This window comes from Dipodomys spectabilis, unplaced genomic scaffold (assembly GCF_019054845.1).
Source record: "Dipodomys spectabilis isolate Male_0828 unplaced genomic scaffold, ASM1905484v1 ptg000154l, whole genome shotgun sequence".
NCBI lineage: Eukaryota > Metazoa > Chordata > Mammalia > Rodentia > Heteromyidae > Dipodomys > Dipodomys spectabilis.
In genome coordinates this window covers 2,330,265-2,351,148 of record NW_024870831.1, presented here as the reverse complement: position 1 = coordinate 2,351,148, position 20,884 = coordinate 2,330,265, and positions in this window count along the sequence as shown.

The following is a 20,884-nucleotide window of genomic DNA, read 5'->3' as shown; positions in this document are numbered from 1 at the left end:
CCCCCACCATTACATTGTAAATTTAATTTCTCCCATAGTGTCCGGTGAGTATCATTGTTGCAATGGGTCAGCTTTTGTACTTCTTTCAGCATTTTGTTATTTCCCTTCCCGTCCCCCAATCAGATAAATGCATATACAGGATGCAGGGTACCAAAATCAAAGAAAGGAATTGCCATGGATAAAACCGATAGGAAAAGAAAAATGACATAAAGTAAGAAGAAAGAACTACCTGCAGTACATTGGCTACATCAAGCTTGACAACTAAACAAAAGATGACTTGCTGTTTCTATGTCTTGCCGTTCATTTCAATTAGCATCATTTTGTATGGTCATATATATGCTCATAACTCAAACGATTATGATCCACTTTCAGGAGTAACAGGCTAATGCTAACCATTGCAAATGAGGGAAATCATAGAGTTCATGTTTCTTTGGGCCTGGCTTGCTTCACTTAATACGATTTTTTCCAAGTCTTTGCATTTTCTTACAAAAGAGACGCTGTCATCCTTTCTGATAGAAGCATAAAATTCCATTCTGTAAATATACCACATTTGCTTGATCCATTCATCTATTGAGAGGCAATTGGGTTGGATCTGTAGCTTACCTATGGTAAACAATGCTATAATGAACATAGTTGTTCTGGTAGCTTATTGTGCCCTAGTTTGAGATCGTTTGGATAAATGCAGTGGACTGGGATTGTTGGATCTCTAGTAGGAAGACCCCTACTCAGGCAGGCAAGTCCACCTAGTCGTCCAGAGTGACAGAGCCCACCACAACATAGTTGTTAACCAGGAAGCAATTTTATTGAGAAGGTTCCTACACTGAACTGTGAGGGCCCCAGCACAGGCTCAGGAGCTGATAATACGACCACTAGCAGCCCATGTACTTTGGTTTTTAATGGCAAAATTCACGAAGTCAAGCCTGGTCACACAGGGTGACCAATGAGGTTGTCACACACGCAAAATATTGCACAGTCATACTAGACCACAGGTGGTCAATGAGGTTACAGTTTGTCACATAATGGATGTTTAATCCAGCCTCTCACTTTTAGTTTAACTTACTCACAAAGTCAGTGGGTAAGGCAAAGCACACACAAAAGGCAGAGTTTACGGTAATCATACACAAAGGAGGAGTTTAGTGGAATTTACCATAAGCACGTGAAATATGTGGAGATATTTCCAGTAGGAGCCAAATTACAACCTATCTGTTTTATTGGTCAGTCTGTAACAGAACAATCAAGGTGGGTTACATTGTTAAGGGGGGCAGGGCATAGAGGCATTCTTTACATTCCAAGAACTGGGCTGGTTGGAGCCAAGGTCTAGTAAACCTATTTTTAAAGTTGTTGGTTTTTTTTTTTTTCTCTAAAATCACTAAAGCAAAAGCAAAGCCTGGAAAGAAACTGTACCAGCTCAAGTTTCCTCTCAGGGCCTAATTCAGATCTTAGGGGAGCTCTATGTTTAGGCTTTTGAGAAACCTCCATACTGCCTTGCAGAGTGGTTGAACCAACTTACATTCCTACCATCAGTGTAGTAGTGTTCCCATTTAGCCATATCAACAGCTGCATCTGTTATTGTTTGTTCTCTTGATAATGGCCATTCTAACTGTGGTGAGTGGAATCTAAATGTGGTTTTGGTTTTGATTTGCATTTCTTTCATGACCAGTGATGCTGAGCATCCCCCTTCTCTTTCTGAGAGGCCACACTATTTCAGGTTTGTAGTATCTCAACAGAGGCATAGAAACTTGTAATATTGTATGCTTTTTGTTGTACATTCACTTCATTTGCAGCTTCCAATGACTCCTATAACACATAGTAAAGGTTTATATTATTTCCCTTACTGAAAAAAACACCTATTTTCAAAAAGCATAGAAAAAAATCCCTGTGTCATGGGTCTCAGTGAATTCTAAGGAAGATTCTTTACTGGGAAATTTTATTTGGTTGCTTGTTCGTTACATAGCTTAAACACATGTTGAATTTGGGGTTTCCCCACAAATCAACAAACCAGAAACTATGTTGCCTCATTGAATTTTGCCTTAAAAGTTACAAAATATTTTGACATATTTTTGATTTGGTGTTTTGCAGGATTTTGGTTTTTGGGCTAGAGTCAGGCTTGAACTGAGGGTCTGGAGCTCTCGCTTAGATTATTTTACTCAATGCTGTCACTGTGCCACTTGAACCACATCTCCACTTCTGGATTTTTGCTACTTAATTGAAGATAAGAATATTGATTATTTATTAGCTTGGGTTGGCATCAAATTGTGATTCTCAGATCCCATCCTCCTGAGCAGCTAAAATTACAAGAATGAGCCAGAACCTGGATATATTGAGCTCCCTATGAAACTTAAACAAGGACACATAATTCTGAAGCATGTATGAATGGTTATGTATTTCAAAATTAGTTAGAAAAATATATCCCTAAAAAAAGAAAAAATAGACCTTTATGTGTGTGTGTGTGTGAATGTGCTAAGGAAAATGAGGATGTATCTACTGATTTTGAGGAAAGAGTTCACCTAGGGCTTTTCACAGACTGAGCTACGCTGTACACAATGCTTGAGACTAAAGGTGAGGTAAATGATGCCATCAACCCATCCATCTACATGCCCTGGTAACATAAGCATATACTGTGGTGTTGTCATGAATATTCTGCATATGAGAGCCAGTACTGGGGCTTGAATTCAGGACATGGATTCTGTCCCTTAGCTTTTGCACTCTACCATTTGAAGCATAGCTCAGCTTTCTTCATTACTGTTTAATTGGTAGTAAGAGTCTTTTTTGCTCAGTTGGCTTTGAACTGAGTTTCTCATATATCAGGGTTCTGAATAGCTAGTTTTACAGGCCTGAGCTTCCAGTGCCTAGCTTTTGATTATTACTTTCAAAAGCTACATGCTCACACACATTCCTTGCATTCAAAAACCTCACTGTTCAGGCTGACTGACAAGTTGTGAGGAAAGATGGTTGAGTGGATAAGTTACCAAATGGGCCTCTAGCCCCATTAACATCATTCTGGTCAGTTACTTACCTTTCAGTGATTGAGTACCTATTTCCACTTTCATTCTGACTTTTTTTAACAGGAACTCATGAAATGTTTTTGATACATCTTTTAAATATTATCTCCCAAACAGGAGATATTATTTGAATGTATTTGATAATATTTGAGATAGGGGTGGTCTTGTGTTTGGATGTCTATGGGCAGAAGCCTTCCAACTGCGCTTCAGGCCCAGAGCTGATGCTTCTATCTGCTGGTTGCAGAGAGGAAGGTTTTCTTCCTGGCCAGGCTTTGAATTGAGATCCGTTCATCCTAGACTTCGAAGTAGCTAGGATAACAAGCATAAACCACCACCAACTGGCTTGTTTTAGAAGCATTAATTGTTTTTCATTCATTGCTTTTTTCCTGGAGGTTTATCTAGACAGGCTGCTTGTACCTCAGGACGAGGTGATTTAAATAATACCCTTTGCCTCTGGCATTTCTGAAACTCATTTCCTCAGTTCTATGCAAATGAATTTGTTCTAAAGCCAATAGCATTTTCCTTCTGAGATGTTAGGTCACTTATTTAAATCTCTAATCCTTTCCTTTGGCAAAACAATCAGGATGTTTTGTAAAGCACTACTTCTTAAGAGTATTATAGTTAAAAGTAATCATGTGCACACTTTCATATAGTCTCTCCTTTTATAAACATATGTTACATGATTGGGTGAAAGAATGCTGACTATTGAATTAATTTGATAACCACTGTAGAATTGTTAAGCCTTAATGCATATTAAATCAAAGGATGATTAAAATATTCAAAATAGTGGAATGTGGCTACTACTCATTTGATGTATGTGAAAAATGATCAGAATTCTTATGATTAATAAAATATATCTTCAAATTTACAGTGGTAGACTGCTATGCTAACTAGGAGGAGACATTGGTGATGCCAGGGCTTTGAAAGCTGGTAATGAAGAAAAATATCCGGGAAGAGCATTTGCTAGAGATAAAATTTCCAAGGCTCATACTAAATATATTGAATTAGAATGCTAAGTAATGAATGACAGCACCAAATTTTGTTTGTTGGCTTCTTTGTTTTGTGAAGTCCTGGGATTTGGACCTAGGGCCCAGGTCCTGTCCCGTAGTTTTTTCCTCAAGGCTAGTGCTCTACAAGTTGAACCACAGTTTCATGTCCATATTTTTGGTGGTTAATTGGAGATCAATCTTACCAAATTCCCTCTTTGGGCTTGCTTTAAACCTGATCCTCAGATATCAGCCTCCTGAGTAACTAGGATTCCAGTTTTGAGCCACCTGAGCCCAGCTAGAATCACATTTTAAAAGTATTCTTTACTGAATCAGATGTGTCTGACTACTATTTTAGCACTTTGTTTCCAGTGGGTCAGATTTAAACTAAAGTCAGAACTTTTCTTTTTGTAACCGACAGCATCCAATATCTATCTAATTTATTCCTATCTTCAGTTTCTGACCTTTTTCTTCTATGAACTTTTCCATTCTTATTTCACAAGCAAGCATGTCAGTGATGTTTTCCTTTTCTGAGGCAAGTAGTTCAATTCCCATCAATGGGTGATGTACTTACTGTTCTTACTGCCTGGAGTACCTGCTCCTAGATAATTGCCTGGATGATGGCTCTCATATAAACATACTTCATCAATGTGAAATTGTTGCCACAAAATCACCAATTTCATGTCTCTGATTTATAGAGATTATCATTATGATTTGTGGTTTTCTTTCCAGCATGAAATTAGTGAGGAGAGAGCCACATTCACTTCTGTTTCTCCAACACATGTAATAGTGCCTAGTCCTTAGTGCTCAGGAGCCGTACATGGAGATCAGCCTTCTCCAACTCAATTGATCCTAGCTTCTGGTCAGGAGAGCTCTTCAGGTTGAAGTTTGGTAGCCAATAGTCATTCCCTCTCATTCTTTGTGCCTTTTGGTGTTGAGTCCACTTCAGGGCCAAATCAGTGCCTGACACCTATTTCCTGCTATGGCAAAGGTGGCTGTGCCATCATAGAAGTTATGGCCATAGTATTGTTAAGCTGTGTGTGGATACCAACCCCCACACAATTTCCCAGGAGTCCATTCAACAATTCAGCAACCAAACTATCACCAGTTCCTGATCAACTCAGAGTATGTGTCCATTTCCTTTAAAAAAGAAAAAAGAAAAATTCAAGACATGCCTTTGATGATTTGTCATTGAATTACTGAAACAGAGTATATAATTTTATGTATTTGTATGTCTTTGACCATCTCTCTTAAGCCCTTGCCATATTTCTATGTGTTTGCAGCTTGGGAACGGAAATAAGTTTTAATTCAATATAATCAGAGACTATAGTTCAGAAGGCTCTTTTTTAGAACCTTTTGGAGGGAATACCAACTTTCCATTTGATGTTCTACAGGTGCCCATCTTGGTACAGGTACTGAGTAGACTGTCATAAGATCAGAGGCTGTATTGATTTCTACTGACTTTCCTCTGGGGTCAGGGAGTGTGATCCCACTGCATATGTGTCTCTTTGCTACACTGGTGGGCCCATGCCTCCTCTGAAAATCTAGGGCTTGGGGTAATAAAAAATAGAACTCAGAACTCAGCTTCTCACATCACTAGGATTACAGGCCTGAGTTTCCTGGACTCAACTTTTGTATACATACTGGAGTCAATTTCATAAAACTCATTTTCATTATATTCACTTCATAGACAGATATTTACAAATATATTTATATAATTATTCATCTATTTATAACAAGTGTTATATCTAGAAACACACGTATATATATTCATATAACTATAATCAAATTATATCACTTCTTTCCCTAATAATATTTACACTAATGTTTTATGCAAAAAAATACTGAAGATTAAAAAGTTATATGCCTTTGTAATTTGAAAAATCATATTCAATCTTATATATTATATAAAATAGTATATATTACATAAAGAATGTAACGCATTTACATAAAACTGATTTAATTGTGGAGTTTTTTCTTCCTGATTTTGTGTTTGTTCATATCTGTAAGCCTTCTTTCTTCTATTGATGATAGTATATACTTTCCAGTATATATATCTATTATATATTTTCTCAATTATTTTCAGCACTAAGTAGACTTTTTATATTAGTGGAGCCAAATTTTTCTTCCGTATTTGCCCGCACAATGAAGATGTATACAGATTGGAACTCACTGTTGGAAGCGTGTCCCACATACCACTATAAGTATTGTGGCATTTATACCAATAGACAGATTAACTTTCTAGGACATCTGATTTGCTATGTCCTAGACCTTTTGTAGCCACCTTATCACCCCATGCTGGCATGGCCTGGCTTCATTGCCACTCCCTGTGCATTTAACAGTTCCCATTATATCCAGTAGGATCTCTTGTACAGCCTCCTGTCACTCTGTGTTTTCCCTCCCACAGAACATGTATACACGATGCTTCAGACTGTAAGTTTAAGAGGAAATATATCAAGAATTCTAGAATATGTCAAAAAACATTGACATTTTAATAAAGTTCGCAAAATAAATAGAATGAACCTTTTACAACAATCAGGACAAAAAGAAAAAGAAGGATTTTCTCACGAAGCGGAGAAGGAATCTCGAAATCTAGATTGGTCTCTAAGTTGCATTCAGGCAGAAATTCTGCCTCAGTGGCCTCAAAGGGATTTCCTCATTAAAGACAGGATTTTCTTCCTGAGTCCAGGTAGGGACAGATTCTAATTTCTTAATTGGAAACTGGATCCCCTGCAAGAGGACAGATTGGTCTGGGTATTCTCTGAGGGAAGATTCTCTGACCTCATCTGAATCTAGATTTTGGACCTAACTTATTGGTTTTTCTCAGCATAGACTGGGGACATTTTCCATTAGCATACATTTACCCTGAACACCATGACATGTTTTTTTGACTGGTTTGGAGCTGATCTAGCTGGATTGTGAACATCAATGGGAAACATTCTGGATCATCTTCTTCCCTGGTGGTATGGGCAGGTACACCTGCATAACATGTGGGGTTCAAAACCAATGGATTGTCCACAGGACTCAAAATCTACTTGGGCCTTTCTACAAATTGAAGAAAAAAACCCTCTACCTTCACATGCTTTCTGGAGATCAGTGATGGATTCTGATCTCCATCAGTCACCATAGAAAACATCACTGATGGGTTCTTTGTCTGGAGTTCTGCAGGAGCTGCTCCATGGTGATGCAAACCTGAGAATGGACATAGGTACAGGAGTCTTAGAGTAGACCCTAGAAATTAACGTGTGACTAAACTTCCATAAGGATCGAATGGGGGAAGCTGTAGAATTTGAGTTTGGGCTGAACACTGATGAGAAGGTAGGGTGTTTTAAACAAGTGGCTACTTCTAAGTTCTTTCAAAAGAGAACAGTTATTACCTGGCATAGAATATCCATAAAATGACATTTTTGCCAAGCTGGGGCATACTAAGGGCCCTTGGCCAATCAGGCCCATCCCTAGAGATGCAGGTTCCAAACCTACTCATGAGCTCTGAGGCATCTAAACAAGGACTTCTTCCACATTTGCTTTGTCTCATGGGTCATGGGTTCCTCCAGCTAGTCCAGAAGAATGTGTAAGGAGAAGAGCAGGTCTGAAGAGGGCATGTTGAGCTTGACATACTGTGTAAGTTCTTTCAGAGTGTCATTGTCCTTGGGCTCATAGAAATCATCAGGGTAGAAGTCCATCCACATAGGGAGGATGGAACAACCATTGCTGTGGGAAGATTGGTGACAAGGAAAATGAGAGCCCACCCTCCCCATTCTGAGTCTTGTACTATAGCCTCTGTCTGGCAGGACTTGTTGGGAAGTGGGAAGAAACTCCTACAAGCAGGATGCTCTTCACAATCCACTTCTAGAAGTTTCTCAAATATAATCCCCTAAAATTCTCCCTGTAATAGGAAGAAAATGTTGTTTCCCTACTGAATCAGACTTGCTATAAACAGCTCTCCCTGTCATCCCTGAGAGTCCAAAAACCACAAGCACATCCACAACTACGTAATCTGCTATCCTTTGAAGTGCCAAGCCTCAATCCCCTAGTGAAAATCACAACTGGTGAGCAAAGAAGAAAGTTGAATTTGATTCAGAAACCTCAAACATACCAAGTTTTCAAGGACAAAACTTTTCTTTATACCAACATCCACTTACTTTTTCACTTGTTCATCTTCCTTCCAGTTACGGTAGAAGGATCAGTACCAATGGGAGGAGAGTAGGAAGTTAACTCTATGCTTCTCCTTTTCTGAATTAACATTGACACACATAGGACTGGCTATGTCCCAAATGGTAATGTAAACATGACAGACAAAAAGTAGAGTTAGGTCTATACAATTTCATGGAAATTCTGTGAAGATGCTTATATGCTTCTGTCCAAATACATACACAATGGATCATGCCTCTAATCCTACTAATCAGGAGAGTGAGATCTGAGGATCACAGTTTGAACCCACTCTAGTTTGTAAAATTCTAAAGACACTTATCTTCAATTAACCAGCCAAACGCCAGAACTGGACCTTGGGCTCAATTGGTAGAGTGCTACAAATCGGACAACACTCGGGCCCCAGATTCAAGTTCAAATTGCATCCTTACTTGACCTTACTTGGCCTTTAAAGGCCTCCAAGGTAGTTATTTCCTAGGTGAGGGTGAATATTGCGTGCCACTTGCTCATTCCTTTAATACTAGTCTCTCTACATGCAAATTACTAAACTTCCACTAGCTTATGAGGCAAATGAAATATTCTGGCAGCCCAGTCATAAGAAATTAAGCAGGGAGTGCACTTCTTTGTCTCAAGCCAAGTTCCTTTGATAAGAACCCAGTGAAACAGTCTCAGAGAGGTAGAGATTATTCCAATACTCTGCCAGGCGGTCTCATCAGCCCTGGGTTTGTTGGTCATGGGGCTTGAACTCTGGGCTTCAGTGCTATCCCTCAGCCCTTCAGCTCTGGGGGAGCTCTCTTCCGCTTGAGCCACAGCACAACTTCCAGTTTTCTAGTGGTTTATTGGAGATAAGAGTCTCATGGACCTTCCTGCTGGGGCTGGCTTTGAACCGTGATCCTCAGATCTCAGCCATTGACTGTAGTGCTCTAACAATTGTCCAAAGTTCCACTGCAAGCTTTTTAGTAGTGAACTGAAGAGGAGAGACTCATAAAATTTCCTGCTCAGGCCATCTGAACTAAATCTCAGGTCTCAAACCCCTGATTAGCTAGTTATAATTATGAGCCTACAGAACTTGGTGATAAAGCATTGTTACTGGAGACAGTGGGGTTGCAAGTTCTAGTCCACCTTCACAACACTCTATATCATAAAACAGCAACAGTAAAACCCTATATCAAGATACAATAATAAGAAGTATTTAGAATACAATTTAGTGATATAGTCTGCTAGCAAAACTTTCAGGAAAACCTAGGTTTTAATGATTTAACATCACAAAAACAAACAAATTGAGATAATTTCAGTAGATTCTACAAATTTTTAAATTGCATCTTTATAATTTCAAAACATACAAGAAAACATTCATACTTATAAGGAAAATATAAAAAAAATAAAAGATGGCAGATTATGAAATGGAAAATTCTACACTGCAGGAAAATTATTGTCATGGTGAATATATGGTGGTATTGTCATGGTGAGTATATGATAATGTTCTTCAGAGCAGCAGCAATAGATAAATATATATTTACTACACATAGTCTAACTTGTCTGTCTCTATCAACTTCCAATCTTCTATGCACATTATCAATGTATTCATGTTTATGGTATACTCCAAAAAATAACTAGCAGAGTCAGGAGGTTACCAAAATACATTAGCTTCAATGTTTTAGGAGATAAACGTACTAATTATATTGACTATTCTATATCTTAAACATGTAGTGTGTTATCATTGTATCTCTAAGTATATGCAAACACTACTTCAAAGTGCAACGGAATACAACAATGTTTTGAAGGCATATGCCTGTAAAGCTACCTATGTGGGACATCATTTCAAGACCAGTGTAGTTTTACCTGCAATGCTGCTCAACCTCTGGCTCTGCATGATGGAATATGTCTATCATCCCAGGTCCATGGGGAGCGGAGAGCAGGAGGATTTCAATTCCATGTCATTCTAGGCAAGAACTTCCGCATGGCCCCATCTCAACCAAAGAAGGTTCAATACTGGCTAGCACCTATCTCCCCCACCTAGGTGAAAATAAAAATAAGAACTTTGTAGTATAAGAAACAAAGAATATTAAAAACAAGCCAACACACACCTAGTGTTTGTTTCTCATACCTGCAATCCTAACTATAGCTAGGACTATATATGTGAGCCAGAAGCACAAAGCAGTTCATCATATTAAAAATAACTATTTGAGTGTCTGCTTTGACTCCGAGGTCTTTGATCTATGTGGAGTTGATTGTGGTGCCGTGCGATATATAAGGATCTAGCTTTAGTTTTCTACAAGTGATTAAACAATTTTGACAGCACCATTAACTAAAGAGGGGGTCATTCTTCCATTCTATTTTTTTAGATGGCTATCTGCCTGGAGGTTCATTTCTGGGATTTCAATTCTATTGCCTTGGTCCTGACGGAGGTTCTTGTGCCACTACCAAGCTATTTTGATTACTATGGCTATTTAGTAGAGTTTGAAAATTGGTGGTGATATTTCTCCAGAACTGTTCTTTCTTTTAAGGATTGTTTTTGCTATTTGGGGTAATGTATTGTTTCATATGTATTTTTGGATTTCCTCTTCTATTTCCTTGACAAATGAGTTTGGAATATTGATAGTTATCGCATTGAATTTGTAGATAGCCTGGGGAAGTATTGTCATTTTCACTATATTGATCTTTCCAGTCTTGGAGCATCTAAGTTCTGTTTTGATTTCCTTTTTCATGTTTTTTAAAGTTTTCATCATAGGTATGTTTTTTTTGTGGGCCTATTACAAATAGAGTTGCTTTCCTGATTTCAGAGACACTTTTCTCATTGTTGGCATACAGAAAAGCCATTGATTTTTGAGGGTTAAATTTATACCCTGCTACTTTTCCAAAGTTTTGAATCAGTTTGAGTAATTTGGGAGTGGAGTCCGTGAATAAGAGAAACGCTAGGTCACCTTGGCACAGACCAATATTTTTGTAAAAGAGACCCAGAAACACAACAAATAAAAAAATGTTTGGAGAAATGGGATTGCATGAAATTGCAGGGTTTCTGAAAGGCAAAGGAAAGAGTTGGCAAGATCAATAGAAATACCACCTACTGGGAGAAGATCTTCACTAGCCATACAACGGACAAGTGTCTCATATCTAAAATATACATGGAACCCAAAAAATCAAATCCCCCAAAAACAAATCCTCAAAGAAACAACTACCCAATAAATAAGGGGCCTAAGACTTAAAGAGAAACTTCTCCGAAGAGGAAAGAAGGATGGCCAATAGACACATGAAGATATGTTCAACCCCCCTACCTATAAAAGAAATACAAACCAAAACAACATCAAAACAACAACCACCTCACCCCAGTTACAATGGGTATAAACAAGAACTCTAATAAAAATAGATTCTGTAGGGGATGTGGCAAAAAGGGAACCTTATTGCATTTTTGGTGGAAGTGTAAAATTGTTCAAATACCTTGGAAAACTGTATGCAGGTTCCTCAAAAGACTCAACACAAAGTTCTCCTATCACCCAGCAATCTCACTTTTGGGCATTTACTCAAATGATCACACACAAGACAATACTAATGTTACCAGCAAAACTATGTTTATTGCAGCATTATTTACCATAGCTAAGATATTTAACCAACCCAGATACCCCTCAGTAGATGAATGGATCAAGAAAATATGGTATATATACACAATGGAATTCTCTGCCTCCATCATAAAGAATAACGTTGCCTCATTTGTTAGGAAATGGAAAGCCTTGGAAAAAATTATACTAAATGAAGTAAGCCAGGCCCAAAGAAACAGGTCCCATGGTGTCCTTTATTTTCAATAACTAGTATATGTCTGAGACAAGCAGAAAAGGTCAGATAAGTTGATGTTAGGTGAAATGAACGCCAAGATAAGGATTCAAATGTATTTTTTTCTTTCATGCCATTGTTTCTAACATATTTATAAGATGATTTCTTTGTTGTTTTGTGTGTCTTTTCCCACGGTATAACCCCTGATTTCATTGTTTTGATGTTGGTATAAGTTGTGGAACGGAAGCGAAAAACAAATTGTTTAAATAGGGATACAGTTGGACCCATTGCAACAATGAGATATACAAGATGTTATGTCGGAAAATGAACATTACAACTTGCCCGGGGGAGGGGGGTGAGTGTGGATTGGGGGGGTGGGGAGGTGTGTGTGGGCGAGATAAGAAGTGATGGGAAGGGGAAACAAAGGTGGAGGCAACAATGCTTGATAAGAAACGTGCTCATTACTTTGCCCATATAATTATAACCCCTCTCTATGGTATTTTCACACACACACATACAGACACACACACACACATACACACACACACACACGACCATTTCAAGCCAGGTGCCTGTGGCTCATACCTGTAATCCCAGCTACTCATGAGGCTGAGATCTGAGGATTGAAGTTCAAAGCCAGCCCAGGAATAAAAGTCCCCATAAGACTCTTATCTCCAATTAACAACTCACAAGCCAGAAGTGGCTCTGTGGTTCAATTGGTAGAGTGCTAACTTGGGCACAGAGTCTCAGGGACAGTGCCCAGGCCCTGAATTCAAGCCCCACAACTGACAAAAAATATAAATAAACATGTAAATGTCTGAATTTCTTGTGAAATGGTAACCACACTGAACATACTTAAGTAACAATTACATTTAAAAAAGAATCAGAAATCCCGAAGCCATGGGTCATTATGATGTGCATCTACTTTCCAGAATTTCAAAGTCCCATCTTCTGAGCTGATAGCACAAAGGTTGTAGCCCAGGGTGATGAGAAAATATGAAGCCAGAGATTCTTTCAGATTGTCCCACTAACTCTTTTATTACTTTAAGCAAAAAACAAACAAAACAAAGGAAAGCAAACAAAATAGACTTTATGGTTAATTAAAGTGCTATTAAAGATTCCAGGCAGAATTATATTGTTAAATGATGAGTCAGTATAAGTTTTGTAGATATTGAACTCACATGTGTCACAAAAGTATCTATGGATTCATAACTAGAAAGTCTTAAGTGTAAGGCATATTAATTAGGCAAGTTTCATTAAGTAGTCAATGAAGGGAACACCACACAGTATTCAGTCAGGTCAGTAGTTTATTTACTGAACTGCTGCCCAAACCATGCATGGTAGAAAGGCATGTACAAAAAATGGGATGACCCAACCTCAGGCGAGGACGTATCTAGGTAAAGAACCGGATGAGGTGTGGCCAGGTCGGGGAAAATTCTGGCCACACAGGATCTAGATGTGACTTTAAGGCCTGGGACTCACCTCTGGTTAAATGGAAAGTGTGACCAGAGGCTGACCCAGTTGTGACTTAGCAAGAGGGGGAGGTGGTTGCCTCCAGGTATGCCAAAGACCTAGGTAACAAAGGGTGGAAACTTAGTCAAGAAGTGGGAAGGTGTGTGCAAAGGGTCTGCATGGCCTCGGGCAGACCTAATACACAATACAGGTAGTACCTCTACCATGTGATTCCTGACTCCAAAAAATTCATTCTCAATAATTTTCTTTCTTTCTATTCTTCTCTTTCTTTCTTTCTTTCTTTCTTTTTTCTTTCTTTCTTTCTTTCTTTCTTTCTTTCTTTCTTTCTTTCTTTCTTTCTTTCTTTCTTTCTTTCTTTCTTTCTTTCTTTCTTTCTTTCTTTCATTCTTCCTTTTTTCTTTTTCTTACTTTCAAACTTACCATATATTTTAATATCAAATCACCTATATTAGCCAATGATTAATTCAAATTACCTGTAATCATTTATTTCCATAATATCATCTAGAAGTAGGCAGAACGGGAGCTCACACCATGAACTAAAGTGGTAGAATTTGAGAGGATCACAGTTCTGAATCCATCTAGGAAGGAAGGTATTACCCATATCAACCTACTAGGTAGGGATATTGGAATGCAATCATGATCCCTGCTTTTTGGGATGGGTGCAAAAATTGCTACTCTATGAGTACAGTAACTTAAACAAGAAAGGATTGGTGGAGTGACTCTAGTGGCAGAATACCTGTCTGCTAAACACAAAATCTTAACTCAAATCAACTTCCTAAAGATAAAATAAGAAAAGGAAACAAAGAACAACTCATACTGAGCATGTGTTTAATGTAAACATTTACACTAAATTATTGTAGTAATAAATGCCATAATTTATTTCATGGGGCAAACACATTTTGTGTCAAGCCTAAATGAAAAAATAACACACTATATATAAAGGTTTGGTAAAACACAGGTCTAGCTTACAATGATGAACACATAAGTTTGCATGCGCATTGGTGTTGCAGGGTTGATATACATAAATATACATATATATATATATATATATATATATATACCTACATGCATACATACATATATATATACATACATGTATGTATTTATATATCAAGTAACATAATAAATAAAAATAAAAAAGTACAATGAATAAATTTAGTTCACATATACCTTTCCCAGAGTATTATTTTACCTGAACCAATTCATGTCTTAAAGTCTCCAATGCTATATCACTCTTACATGGTTGCTGATCCCTTTCAGCTTTTTTATGATATTCTTTTTTCTTTGTTTTTCAGATGAAAAAGCCTGGCAATAAACATATTTGTATGACATTCCTTTCTTTAGAAAATGAAAAGCATGTTGTGTTATCTGGCTCTTTATGTATCATCAAACTAATTTTTTATAATTTCAAGTACATATTGTCTTAGACTTAGATTTCACTAATTCTCTTCCAATAGTACCTATGGGAAGGAGAACATGAAGGATCATTTTGTTACTTTGGGAGCTTCTATCATTAATCACTGAAATAAATATTATGAAAATGAAACTCTGAAATTATTTAGAGAGATCACTTGAAAGTTACCTTTCTACACACTCATTCTACTCCCTGAACTAAATCATAGAACTTAAGTAACAATTTAGCTGTGTGACAGTGGCTCATGCCTTTAATCCTAGCTACTCAGGAGCTGAGATCTGAGGATGATAGTTCAAAGCTAGCCCTTGCAGGAAATCCCTGACATTCTTACCTCCAATTAACCACCAGAAAACAGGAAGTGGCACTGTGGCTCAAGTGGTAAAGTGATAGCCTGGATCTGAAGAGCTCAAGGACAACGCCTAGATCCAGAATTCAAGCCCCATAACCAAAAAAATAAAAAAAAAAACTGGTCAAAATGTAATATTTTAAAGCTAATGTGCACATATACACAAAAAATGTATAGAAATAAAACTGTATCAGTCCCTGGACTGGCAAAGAAAAAAGAGATTAAAATGAAATTGCCTTCAATAATTCATTTAGACGATATATACTGACAGGGCAGCCTACTGGAACTCACATCACTAACTGAGGAGGAAAAATTTGAGAAGATCACAGTTCAGAACCAATGTGCAAGGAAAGTACTAAGAGTTTCATATCATCCTAAAGCCTGGCATGCAGGAATGCATTTGTGATCCCAGCTACTTGGCAGACAGAAGTGAGGAACTTAGCCTCTGTTCAGCCCTCAGCAAAATTGATAACCTATAAGCAAAATAAATAAATTGAAAAAGGATGTTCTAATGGTAGAATACTTGTTCAACAAACAAAATATCTAAATTCATACTCATTTCCTAAAAGAGGAAATAAAAGGGAAGAAATAACTTAAGAAAGAAAGAAAGGAAGGAAGGAAGGAAGAAAGAAAGAAAGAAAGAAAACAGAAAGGAAAAGGGGCTGGGAAGGTGGCTTAGTGGTAGAATGCTTGCCTTGTATACATGAGGTCCTGGGTTCGATTCCTCAACACAATATAAGCAAAAAAAAGAAAGCCGGAAGTGGCTCTGTGGCTCAATTGAGAAAGCACGAGCTTTGAGCTGTAGAGCTGAGGGACAGCACCCAGGCCCAGAGTTCAGTTCCCACGACCGGACTCCTCCCCCTCCCCCAAAAAAAAATGAAAGAAAGAAAAAGAAAAGAAAGAAGGGAGGAAAAAAGAAAGGGAAAAGGAGAGGTATTAATAAAAACCTCAGCATGCATTAGATGTTAATAATGACCCTAAATCATTTTAGCTATAAATGCCATCATTTAATTCTGGGCAGAGACATTTTGTATCATGCCTGAATAAACGATAGCATACAAAGCTTTGGTAAAAATACTACATAGAAAGCTTTGGTAAAATACAGGTCTGGCTTATTCTGTTGGACCAATATGAGTGTATGTCTAGTGTTGTTGCAGGTATGTTAAGGTGTGTGAGAGTTTACCATCCTGAGGATCTTGCAATGATGAAATTGACTAACTACACAATTACCTGGGCAGATCCGTGCAGGTTAGCAAAGAACAATATTTAAAATGAAATATATATATATATATATATATATATATATAATTTACAATGAAATATATATAATAAAAATAATTTTGTGACCAAAATTATTTTTACCTGATTCTGTGTGTTTTTCATTCTATGTACAAGTTCCTCATTCCCTTCTGTCTCATTATGTTGTCTTTCCTTGGTTTTGTTTTGTTTTCAGAACCATGGTATAACAGGACATTTCTTGTATTTTTGTCTTCTAGTCTTCACAAAGTCTGCAGTTAAATATTCTTAAGTTCCTTTTGTTAGAAAATTTCAAGCACATTGAATGGGTTCTTCATCATAATTTTGTTATGATCTCAAATACGTTTTTATTTCTGGCATTTCACCTGTATAATCTTACTTCAATCTTTTCCAAAGGTCACTTTAGTGGAAGGAGGAAATTCAAAATGGATTCTGGTAGAGAATTTCTGTTACTAAAATCTCTGATACATAGTAAGGCAAGCAACTCCAAAATTATTCATTAGAGAGATGAGTTGAAAGTCATCTTTTCAGAGGATTGTGTTGGAGAAGGGCTGGCTTTCCAGGCAGGAGATGGGCTGTGTGAGAGGCTTCTAGCCAAGCAAGGCGGGGCTTCAAGGGCAGTTATAGGGAAGTGAAGGTTTTTTGGAATAGCATTATGGACTTTGTGGGAAGAAGTAGGTTCAGCGCTGTGTTTGCGAGGTTAGGCCATTTAGAAGTAGGTGAAGTTTCTGATGAAACGAGGAGGAGCTTGTCGGAGAAGGCTAGTGGTGGGTGGGGTATGAAAGGGAAGGGAGGAGCTTGGAGGTACTAGGATATGGGAGCAATGGGACTATGAAGGACTAGAGTAGTTATGGTCCCGGTATCTGATGGATGAATTGAGGATTCGAGGGAGGAGCCTGATGTAGACGGGGCTCTTGGTGCAGCAAAGCAGGATATAGAAGGAGGAGATATGGATGCATCCTGGTTTCTGATGGTGCAGAGCATGGAGGAAGAGGTGGAGTGGAAGAAGGCTTTCCCTGTAGCAAAGGAGGGCTTTCAGGAAGGAGTCTGATTGCAGTCAGGCCTTTGAAAATTTATAGCGGGACTACCAGGTGGTATGTTAGTTAAGTTTTGACTTTTTAAGGAGGAGGCTGACTGGAAGTGGTTTTCCAGTGGATATAGTCATGTTGTAGGGGAAGAGGGAATTGGAAAGGGGCAAGACTTAGTGAAGAGCGGGGGTACAAAAAATAAACAGTTACTGCTAATAGGAACACCATTTTCTGTCACTATAGAATTATATTACTTTATGTATGCGAGAGATATTGGAGAAAGTAACCAAGTAATTTTTCCTTCTTAGTGAAATTTTTCTTTATTCCAGTTGAGTGAAAGTAAAACCACAGGTCACATCAGGCTCAGGCAAACGGTAGACTAAGACACATGAAGCACTGGACTTGATTCCCCAGCACAACCTTTAAGGACCACAAATAAAAAGTTTAAAATGTCTCACTTGATCATAATGGACGCTCTATGGTCTTAATATTGTGAATGAATAGAACTTTTACTCTGGCCAATTTAGAAATCCAAAAACTACGTAAGTAGTAATGTTTTAACATTATACAATATTGGAAAGTATATTAAAATAATTAGGAAAATATAAAATTCAATATAGAATGTTCATTCTCCCCCATCAATTTTTAATCTAAAAGAATTTTAAACCAGAAAATTGCCATATAATGAGATTGCAGCATGGTTTCTTTTCAGTCATCAAAATGGTGACTTAAGCAAGATGTCTTTGTCATTGGATACATCGATGTTAAAACATATCTAAGAACGTGAAGAACTAAGATGGTGGAGGAAAAGCTGGAGGTGAAACAAGCTCTTGCATATAAAGCAGTTTTAGTGTTCCAGTGAACAGTCCTAGGCCAGAGAATTACACCAAGTGTGACATCACGGTACAGAGAGTGTGGCCAGAGAGAAAATCCAGGCAAAGAGAGAGATCTGAGTACTTGCCTGCTGCCGCCGACAAGGCGATGGCCATAGCTGCCATACCTGCAACACAGAGAGTCCGGCACAAAAGCGCCAGATGCAGCAGGTAAGTGGATTCTACTCAACACCAGCAAGAACTGACAGATATTTTCACCCTGCAGATCGCAGACCAGAGATGGCCCTGGAACCAACACTCTGGCGCTGTTAGTAGAAGCCTGACATCCTCACTCCTTCTCAGGGAGCAGAGGAAGGAAGGCCACTCATCCTCCACCCTACTACCAGAGATCTCCATCTTTGATACTGACAAAGGCACTGCTGAGCTGCTAGCTCGAACTCAGGCCTTGAGAGAAAAACAGAGAGTCATTTAGCAGGTCACAGGAACATGCCCAGACCTGCCAGGCTCAACTCCACACAGGAAAAAGTCACCCAGCCGAGGCAGAGGAAAATCTGTCCCCAGGAGTTGCTCTCTTTACTGCATAAACAGAGCCAGAGGCTCCCCCTCCCCATAGCAGCCTTGACAATCAATTGAAATTCAGTAAACATAAAGCCTGACAGTGGCTCTAGGCTGGGCTCTGCGAGTGTCTCAGAAGCTAGCCCCTCAGGGAAAAACTACTATTTGCTGAAAGGCCTCAACTCTCACAGAACCTAACCTCAACACAGCATCTCCAAACAAGAGATAACAGCCATCTCCCTCTTTTGTGATACTCAAAGCAGATCAATATCCCATTGAAATAGCCTGGGAAGAGGATCACAAAATCCTGGGAAAAGCAGAGCATTTTTCTGCTTGCCCAAACAAACTGACTTAAGTAACCAATCAAGCCACAGGAAAACCAAATACCACAAGCAGACCAGAGACTCCACCAAGAGACTGGTTATGAACAAAAGGGAGACACAGAATCTTCCCATCTCCCTTCCCCCCAAGAAAACAAAGAACTTTCTTTTTTGTACCTTATTTTTTATTATTTTTTCTTTTCTACCTCGTATAATTTTAATTTTAGGTGTATATGTGTGTATGCTTTTCAAAAATCTCTACTGACATTTTGATCATTTTTTTTCTCTTTTTCTTTTCTCATTCTTTTCAATTCTTCTCTCTTTTCTGCGTGACTTAATTGCTGTTCTCCTCTTCAGACATACCTGTTGCCGATTATTAGATCTTATCCCCCAACGTGTACACACTTAATCCAGAAATTTATTACTCAACTCAAAACCTTAAACTTAAACTCCTTAATAGCAGTTTTACCTCTTTATACCCATATAATATTTTAAAAGGTTTTTATTTTTCTAGTTTTTCATGTCTCCTTTCGATCCCTCCCCTCCTCTCATCCCAACCCCATTCTTCTCTGAATACTAGTTCTTCAAACTTGCAGTTTTTAAGGGTTTCATATTTTAATTGTAAATTTTTGTTTTCCCATTTTTTATCTCTTTTTTCTTTTTCTTCTTTTTTTCTCTTATTCTTTTTTCCTTTTTCTTTTTTTTTTCTCTATCTGCTTTCATTCTGTCCAATCCATTTCCCTTATTTGAGATCAGGACTTGGTTAATTCCACTCTCCCTCACCCTCCCACATCCCACTAATCCTATTTTTCCCCACATTCTCCCTAAACCGAATAATTTCTATTTGCCAAATTCTCCTTTACTGTTTGATGTTGAATAGATTCTATCTCTTGAACTAGACTTTTGACTGTGTAACTACAGACTTTGGTTGATGCTTACCTTAAAATAATGTTCGAGCCCAAAACTGGTGTTACACTCATCCCAAATGGGCAGAACAAGCCAGAAAAACTTAAGAAAAATAACAAGTTCGGGGATCTCAGCTCCCACTCATGACAATCAGGGGACAGAATAGATAATGAATAAACCAGAGGACGTTCCCAAAAAGCTCTACAAACACTACAGATAAACAGGGTAAATGAAAAGAGTGAAAATTTGCAAAGGTATCAGTGTGAAGATGATAGGTAGAGAGAAGAGGTAAACCAAAGATCAATACAGGAGACTCATGAGCCTGAGGAAGCTACTCAAAAATTGATACAGGAATTTTGTGAGCAGATTGAGAACACTGAAAGAGAAATAAAGGAATTGCATAAGCAGGTTGAGATCAGTCAAAGAGATAGATAGGAATTGCGTGAGCTGGTTGAGAACAGACAAAGAGAAAGTCAGGAATGGTGTGAACAGGCTGAGAACACTCAAAGAGAACTACAGGAATTCCATGAACATGAGGAAGCTAACCAAAGAGAAATACAGAAACTGAGAGAATCGGATGAGAATAGACAAAGATCAATGGAGGCATTCATGGAACCCATAAACAGAAAGCTGAAATCAGGGAGACTACAAATGGAATGCTGAATGGAACCCAACAGAAGGAATGGCAGTCCAAGTAAACCATAATCAATCAACTAAGTGATTTGAGAATAAACACTTTTATTAAGGAATTAAAGAAGTTCATGCAAGATCTAAAACAAAGCTCCAACAAAGAATTTGAGGCTATCAAAGCCAACCAACTAGAAGAAAAAGAAATAAAAAACAAAGT